The 9,377-nt window shown below is 46.9% G+C and overlaps 1 pseudogene; it reads right to left on the reverse strand.

The window, feature by feature from the left end:
- Positions 1–6,884: 6,884 nt before the first annotated feature.
- LOC110316889 overlaps positions 6,885–9,377 on the reverse strand; it is a 3,536-nt pseudogene continuing 1,043 nt past the window's right edge.

Here is a 9,377-nt window from a genome sequence, read left to right on the forward strand (position 1 = left end):
GAAGGGAAGGGAAGGGAAGGGAAGGGAAGGGAAGGGAAGGGAAGGGAAGGAAAGGAAAGTGAAGGGAAGGGAGAAAAAGAGAAAGAAAACTGCTGAATCCATGGAACTAGCTATGGCTGTGAATTACCATGTAGATGCTGGGATCCAACCACAGGTCCTGTGGAAAAGCAGGAGATGCTTTTAAACACACCAAGCTATCATCGGAGGCCCCAACCTTGTGGTTTTAAGACAAGGCCTGGCTATGAAAGACCTTTCTTTTACCTGCCAAGTGCTGATGCTCCAAGCTGTACGGCCCCACAAGGCCCAGCCCCTCCATTCATTTTACTAAATGTTTCCAGCCCCCTGACACCCTTTCCAGGAGCTGTGCACACGAGACGACAAATCAGACGTGGTCCCTGATCTTGAAGAGCTGACGCCCTGGGGTTGGAGGAGGGATGGCATAGGCCAGGGAGTATGAAAGAAAGTGAATTTCCTAATGTGGAAAGTGAATACATTAAAGTCCAGTGGCTCAATGTAGAATGGAGGAGTGCATAGGAGTTCCTAGCCTTGGCAAAGTGTCCAGATTTGAATCTCTCCACACTGCAACTTTCTCATCTGTAAAATGAGCTGATCCGAGATAGCATTTGCATCGAAGGGACTTTTAGTATGCCAATGCATTGCAGGGATATTTTAAATTCAAGAGCAAAGCTAACATAGACAACATACATGATTTTAAATCTGAGTAATGGATATAACAAATTAAGCTACTACCTGCATTATTTTAAAATTTTGAAAATGTCCACCAATATTAGGACGTTTGCTGGCTGCCATCTTACAAATAGCCACATGGGGGCAACAAAGTACCATACAAACTGAGACTGAGATGGTCAATCACCCATTAAGGCATAATTCATTCATATCTCATCTTGCCATTTAACTGACTTTAGTGAGCTCTGAGTATGTTTGGAACCCTTTTTGGAACCTATAGAAGAAAAATAATTGAATCAAGGTGTGGTCCCCCCCCCCCTTAACCTCAGCCATCAGGAGGCCAAGGCAGGCAGATCTCTGGGAGTTCAAGGCTAGCCACAGCTACATAGTGATACCTTGCCAAGGAAGAATGAAAGAAGAGGGGGGAGGGAGAGAAGGAGGACTATGCCCCTGCCCCACTCCTGTCCTCCTGAGGTCACGTGTGTAGTTTCTGACAAGCCCCTAAGGTGGGCATTATTACCATATCTGCTTTAGACACGGAGATCCTGGGAAGTTAGAAACGTTTCCTCTTCCGAAATGGTCCCTGCAGAGGAGCTAGGAAAACTATAAGTGCCAGAGACCAAGGAAGATTGGAGCAAAATAGTCCTCTGGAGAGGTGGCCCATTGCACTCAGGAATGCACAGCAGCTGTGGTTGGCTGCACAAGATGAAGCCAGTGAACACCCCAGCCTGGAGTGGCGTGCTGGTTTGAATGTGGTTGGCTATTAGGAGGCGTGACCTTGTTGGAGCACACTATGTAGCCCAGGCTGGTCTTGAGTTTGAGGGAATCCTCTTCCTCCCTCAGCCTCTCAAGTGCTCAGATTTCAGGTGTGAGCCAGCACTCCTGGCTACAACCTTCTCCACACTGCCATTGAAAAGCAGCAGATCCTTTGTAATTCGGGACCCAGGATGCTATCCAAAGCTCACGCTACACCTAAATCCCCAATGACACGCCCTCTATTGATAAAGACTAGCTAAAGTGTAGAAGCCAGGTTGATTTTTTTTTTTTTTTTTTTTTTGAGACAAGGTTTCACTATGTAGACCAGGCTTGCCCTGAACTTGAGATCCTTCCAACACACTCAACCTTAGCAATAGTATTTTTACTTAGTTGTGTTTGGGTTTTGGTTTTTATGTGTGAGTATCTTGTCTGCATGTTTAGATGTATGCTACCCCTGTGCCCGGTGGTGCCCACAGAGGTGAAAAGAGGGTGTGAGATTCCCTGGAACTAGAGCTGGGAACCATCAGGTGGGTGTTGAAAACCAAACCCAGTTCATCTGCAAGAGCGACAAGTGCCTTGTAATTAGCTTTGGGCTGTGAAAAGAACACAGTAAGGCTCAAACCGTCAAATACAACCATTCCTTTCCCCCTTTCCTTTCTCATTTTAATTATTTCTTTATTTACAGGGATACTGCTTGGTGCACCACCACATGTGCCTAGAGATCAGAAGACAACTCTGGGGGAGTCATGATTTTCTCTTTCTGCCATGTGGGTCCTAGGGAATCCAACTCAGGTAGTCAGGGCCTTTAGCTGCTGAGCCATTGTTCTGATCCCTTCTTTGTCCTTTTAATTACAAGATACCGATGCCTACTTAAGTTATACCAAGTTATATCAAGAAGAGGAGGGTGAGGTCTCTCCAGGACTTCAGGGCAGTGGGGTGGGTACTCGCTGTTTGTTCTCAAGCCAGGTCCACATGACTTTGCTCTCAGAGGTGCTGGTCTCCACCGTGGCCCTCCTACAACCATTCACCCCTCATTTTGTAACTTCTGCTAATGCTCCCTTTAAAAACCGGTCTATTGACTTGCCTCACTAAGGGCCAGGAAAGAGAGACCCTCGATTGAGAAAAGTCCCAGATTGGCCACTGGGCAAGCCTGTGGTGCATTTTCTTGATTAATAATTTATGTGGGCTGTGCTATTCCTGGGCCACATCTCACCCCTCATGACTTCAGTCTCTCATTGTCCATAAATCCCACCTCCCCACCCCTGACCCTGTCATTGTGGTCTTTTATCTTTTGTTCTTCCTGCTAACCTCCCAGGGCTTTGCAACTTCTGCTAAAACTTCCTTTAAAAGGCCATCTATTGGCTCAACTCACTAAGGGCCAGAGTTACTATCCTATTGACCATACTTCCCTTTGGGTCAGCGGCCATGTATGGCTCAGTCCATTGGGAGAAGGAGATAAGGCCGATACTGAAAGCGTTCTCCAAGGTCACTGGAGTGTCAGGCTATGCCCTTTAAAAAGCATGGTGGGTGGAGCAGGGATGATTGACATTCCTTCTGGGGGATTCTGTAGCCTCTGCCCATACCACCAATGGGAACTCAGAGCAGGAAGCAATTATAACCCGCCTGCCTAATCTCTTGTCTTAGAGGTAAGAAAGCTGAGGCTGGCCTGGGCAAGAGACTTACTCCAGTTAGTGGCCAGTAGAAATGCTGGAATTTCTTTAATTTCCTTTTTTTAAAAAGATTTATTCATTTACTTTATTTATGTGAGTGCACTACAGCTGTCTTCAGACACACCAGAAGAAGACATTGGATCCCATTACAGATGGTTGTGAGCTACCATGTGGTTGCTGGGAATTGAACTCAAGACCTCTGGAAGAGCAGTCAGTGCTCTTACCCGCTGAGCCATCTCTCCAGCCCTGGAATGGTGGAATTTCAACTAAAGTTTTTCCTTTGAAATTAAGTGTGAAGCAGCCAGTCATTAGAAGTCCTGCAGCTTGTTCTTCCTTTCCACAGAGCACAGAGGTGAGGCAGGTGACAGTCACCAGGGCCACACAGTAGCATTTGGATAGACTGTGTGTATTACAGGTTGTCCTTTCAAATGGCTTTGTGAGACATTCTTAGCCACTTCTTAGCCACAGGTTCCTAACAAAGGTAGGCTGTATTATGCTATGTGCCACGTACCAAGGTCATTCACTAAGATTTACATTCAGAACCTTCGCATATATATTCTTGACAGAATCTCATCAATCTGCATGCAGGGGCTGTAAAAGAGTGGAGTGGGTATGTTTGGTGTAGGTGTGAGAGGGGGCTGAGGGCTGAAGGGGGCAAGTGTCAGGAGAGCCAGAGGCCTCTTTTCTCCCTGTTCCAGTTAGGTTTTGTTTTAGTCAGGGTTTCCATTCCTGCACAAACATCATGACCAAGGAGCAAATTGGGGAGGAAAGGGTTTATACAGCTCACACTTTCCACACGGCTGTTCATCACTAAAGGAAATCAGGACTGGAACTCAAACAGGTCAGGAAGCAGGAGCTGATGCAGAGGCCATGGAGGGATGTTCCTTACTGGCTTGATTCCCCTGGCTTGCTAAGTTTGCTCTCTTAGCAAACTTGTGGGTAGTGCCATCCAAGACTACCAGCCTATGGATGGCTCCACCCACAAGGGGCCCTCCCCCCTTGTCACTAATGCCGCACAGCTGGATCTCAAGGAGGCACTTCCCCAACTGATAACTCCAACTTGTGTCAAGTTGACACACAAAACCAGCCAGTACAGGTTTGGGGTTTTTTTTGTGGTTTGTTTGGGTCAAATTTTGTCACTATAAGCTAAAGTTATCTGGGAAGAGGGAAGTCAAATGAGGCAGCCTATAGGCGAGTCTATAAGGCATTGTCTTGATTAAGGATTGATGTAGGAGGACCCAGTCCACTGGGGGAGGTGTCACCCCTAGGCAGGTGGTTCTGGCTTGTATAAGAAAAGTAGTTGTGCTAGGCCACATCCTCCACCTGGACTTGAGACTTGGGTCTGAATCCTCTCCTGCCTTTAGCTTCCTGTCTCATGTATTTACTATCCTACCTAATACAAACAAACCCATGTGCTCGGTGGAGAGCCAGAGTAGAAAAAAAAGAGAACAGAAAGTGTGCCTACAGTAGTGAAGTCCAACATGGTATAAATGTAGAGAGTTAATTAGAGTTGTTCTCAATATCAGCATTTAATGGAAATCAATCAATGATAGATCTATTCCCCCAAGAAGAAGATGGGACAGACTTAACTCCTTAAGTGGCTGTCAGAGTAACCAGACCTCCCAACAATCAGGCATGTGGTGATCACAGAATCCTGGGAACTGTGTCCTGCAGCAAGCGGGGCAGCAGAAATGATACTGAGGAATCCTAGTGGAGAGCGCCACTCCCCTCGACTGTAGAGGGACAGAATTTACCACGGTGGGTACTCATATGGTTCCAGGGCATGTGAAGCACTCAGCACACAGAACACACTTGATGGATGTCTTCATTGGTAGGTGGGAAAGTTTAGTGTATTTGACTGAGCATGGTGTAACATAGCAGTTAGTAACTGCTGTGTAAGCACTACCCTTGCATTGAGTGGAATTGAAAACCATCACTGTTTCTTATTATCCATGGGCCCCCAGGGTAGGCACATCCCCTCTCCTAATCTCTTATGGGAAGCTATTCTTTGCTGATACAGTCGGACAGCTGAAGTTTGCCCTCGGTGCACATTTTGTGCCTTAGAGTTTGAGGCGCAGTTCTGTTATCTGTTAAGTTGGAACTGACCAGTGATCGTTTTATACAGTCAGGCTAAGAGCAGCTTCAGAGCTGGAGGATAGAAACTGGGTTGCATCCACCTGTATCCCCAGCAGCTAACTTGGGGCCAGGCACATAAAGAGATACTTGTTGGATGACAGGCTTCTAATTTGGGGTTCCAAGGTGAGCGTGGTTGCTATGACAGGTAAATGGATTGTGGAATGTGTATTAAAGTGTAGACTTCTAGAAGGTTCCATAGCAGAAGAGCCTGGCTTAGCAGAAGTCACTACACAGTGGGTGTGGTAGTCACTGGCGTTGTGAAAAAGACCCCATGCACAGAGACTGTTACATAAAGATCCACCAGAGGGAGCTTCAGGCCCTGAAGTCTGCAGCAGGTGGCTGAAAGACACTGCAGATTAGGACATCTGACCCAGCCTTGGGGTCCTGAGTATCCAGGGAAAGGAGGCAGCACGAGGCACGTGAAAAGTGCATGGCTTGGCAAACAGGTGGTTCAAATCCTCACTCCTTCTCTTCTGTGGCTAAGCTTTGTTGTGCAAACCACTGCTCCCTTAAGTGGCTTCCCTTTCCTCTCTTCCCCTGAGAGTTGGGCATATCCAAGACTGTCAGAACTTTCTCTAATTTGTCACTTTGTCACTCAATTAGACATCACTTTCAAACAGGTGCCTCCTCCTACAATCTAACTTTCATTGTTTGGGATTAAAGGTGTGTACTAAGGTCGTGTCTGTGTGTCTGTATTCCAGCCAGAGGGATTAAAGGTGGGTGGGCGGTGAGGGCTGAGCCGCACCACAACCAGAAACAGAGTTCTTCAGTAAAGAACACAATCTCAGTGTTCACAATGGGATCAGATATGCTGTAACACTCGAGTGTTTTCGGGGAGTCTGATGGAAGAGGTGTACAGACAGAGTGGACTGAAGGAGTGACACTCCCGTCGGTATGTCGTTACGCTCACAAACAACCACAGAATATGTTTGAGAAAAAAAGTTAAGCTGTTTTATTTCACAGGATAGCTCCACATCAAACCAGCAGGCACCATCAGAATACGCAACAGAGGATCCAATCAGACACTCTATAGGACGGGCATTTGGTCATAAGGTAGAGAAATGATACCCAGAAGAGGGCAACAGTTAGCATCACATGGGGGACAGGCAACCAGCAATTTCCTAGGGTGGTTTCGGTTTGTTTTTTCCTGTCATACTTTGGGGGAAGAAAGAAAGCAAAGGAAACAAAATAGACCAGCCACTCTGAAGCAATCAGAAGCAAACCTATTGCCAAACCATGTAAACAGTCACACTGCCTGGACCGAGGGTCTGGGCAGCAGAGCTAGCCTCGACCCACGTCCATCTAGGGAAGGAAAGTGCACTCTGGCGGTTCCGCTTCAAGGAACAGCTTTGGGATTTGCCTGGGACAGTTTGCACAGAAAGGAGTTGTCAGCAAAGGACAGCAACAGCCATTTGGCCAGTCCCAAAGGATGGGACAACAGTATGCTGGCAGATCAACTTTAAGAGAGGCCAGGAGGTCTCTGACAGTGAAGTCCCTTCTGGCAGTTCCCATGGGTAGCTTGGAGTATGTGGAATTCTCCACTTGGAATTCATCTCAGTGGAGAAAAGATCCCAGAGAACCACAGGGAAGTGGACACGAACTGTCAGCATTAGCTCTGCACAGCAATGCCTTGGTTCACCCCTTCCTGCCTTCCCCCCATCCCCCGTCACGCCTTTCCCTCCCAGTACGACAGGACCCACTAACGCAGCTAGAAATGACACCCCACTCCACCCCTTTCTGTTTTTGTTTTTTTTTTTTTTTTCTCGGAAGAATGAGGCATTTGCTCTAGTGTGGAACCATCTGGAAGATGAGAAGTTAGAAACAGAAAGGCTGAGAGGGAGGGCTGTTGTGTTAGTCCTTGGAGAGTTTTCCAGCACTCATTCCAAATGTATGTGCGCTGGCCACTCAACGATGACCAAGTACCAAGTCACGATATGTCCTCTGCATCCATGCCTCCTGAATAAGAAAGGGATGCACCCAACAAGGCACTCCAGGAGATGCCAACGAAGGGAGCATCTAGACAGGCTTCTCTCCCACCAGCTCCCCTTGTGTACCACAAACCAGTCTAAAGTGTTTATAAGGCAGATCTCTGAACTGCTGGTTCCAGCCAGTAGCCAACGGATGGCTCCATTTCCCTGTGTCTCCTCCCACTCCGATTTGATTTCTTCGTTGGATATAAACCTTTCCGTTCCTTAGGAATCCATTTCCCTCCTGAGCCCTGGTTTAGTGACTTCGGAGAAAAGGCTTCCCTAGTCTTAATTCCCACGCCCACAATTCCCTCCAGTTGTGTGCTCTGTCCGGGATTCAAAAGGCGCTTCAAGGTGAGAAGTTAGCACTGCAGAGAAGGAAAGACGACAGTTGTTCACAGGATCCCACAGCTCAGAGCAGCTCGATGAGGAAAAGAGAAGGGCAGGGAGGGCAAGTGGGGTTGGAAGCTCAGCTTGTTCTCAAATTGATCGGAGAAAGGTCTTTAGTGGCAACTGGGCCACACAGTGCCCAGGAAACTAGACCAGGAATTAATTGTCTTTGGTCAGTTTTAATTAAATGAACATCTTGCTGGTTCATTCCTAAAACAGACTGAACACTGGTTATACATAAAGACAAAAAAAAAAAAAAAAAAAAAAAGCTTGACCTCGGGGTAAGTTGGAGGTTAAGAAATCATTCCATGAAGCCAAAATAAAAATTTTTTAAATGCCCGTTATAAACTAACTGATCAGTACAGCTCTCAATAATGGTGATGAACATTGGTAGACACCACTTCCCCTTGTACGCTTGGCTATATTGAGGACTACTAACTATGTTACTACACCCCCCACCCCAATCACTGTACAATTAGGTTTCTGGTATTTGTTTTTACATCGATCTATCTACTAGGTGCAAAGATTTGGTGAGTGGCAATGGCTATAATGTAATTGTAGCCTTCACTTAAAAAAATTACAGTTTCACATTTTAACAGTTACTTTCCAGCATTTAACAAATACAGCAATATATAGTGGACTAAAAACAGGCAGGAGTCGGAAGGGAGATGCTCACACTAGATAGACACCGATGGGACTGAGTGGGGACTGAGTGGGGACCTGGGGGTGACTGAGACATGCAAGGGGACCAGATGAAGAAGTGTGTTGGAGATGGGGGTGGACAGTGCTTTTCCATTTGTTCTGCATCAAAGCTCAGATTGGGGGTTGGAAGATCTGGGGACTCATCTGCCATCTGTGTGTGTGCTTCCCTAAATGTGAATTCATCAGCCACTTGCCAATGGGGGAAAGATAGATGCTTAAGGAAAACAGCTGAGGCTCTACTCTTGGGACATCTGGGGAGAGGCAGTAAGGAAAATGAAATAAGTCAACCCAGAGGCAAATCTGCACAGCGTAACTGGCAATAGGTGCGCCAGGTAATAGATTTGTAAACTCAATTTTGCTTCTATCTGGTATCCAGGCAGAGAATATTGCATTTTTTTGCCTGGGAGGTGAGTGGACTTAAAAATCTGGAAATAGCCCTGGGATACAAAAGAGAAGTCTTATCTCCCGGATGCATAGCAGAGATAGCAAATTCCTGGGAATGAGGGCTTCCTGAGCCCAGTGCAGCCCACTAGACCATCTGGCATATCTTGTGCAGGTTCCAGCCCACCCCCAGGCCTTACAGTCTTCAACTATAAAATGGAGATATCTTTATGTGCTCAAAAACAGAGGGCCCATCACAGCAGGAGTTGAGAGGGAAGGGAGGCATCTTCCTGACACTCTAATTTGGAGCCCATTCTTGATTCCACAGTGTACTCAGTGCTGATCCTGCAGGCAAGGCAGAATGGGTGATCCTCCCCACACCCAAGGACCAGTGACTCACTAGGTCCCTCCCTGGGGGAAGCGGTCAAGATACCTTTAAATGGAGGACCCAAGAAGTGGTGGAAGTAAACCCAAAGGGAAGAAATGCCAAGGATGGCACTTCAAAGCATCTGTAGGTGACAGGAGTGGTGTAGCCATGGGTCACAAGGCTCCTGTGGGGGCTGTGACTCAGATTCTGGATTTTGGATTATAAAACTTGGAGGTAGGCAGAGAACCAGCCAGTGTGTGTGTGTGTGTGTGTGTGTGTGAGAGAGAGAGAGAGAGAGAGAGAGAGAGAGAGAGAGAGAGA

This window comes from Mus pahari, chromosome 2, assembly GCF_900095145.1.
Source record: "Mus pahari chromosome 2, PAHARI_EIJ_v1.1, whole genome shotgun sequence".
NCBI classification, from domain to species: domain Eukaryota; kingdom Metazoa; phylum Chordata; class Mammalia; order Rodentia; family Muridae; genus Mus; species Mus pahari.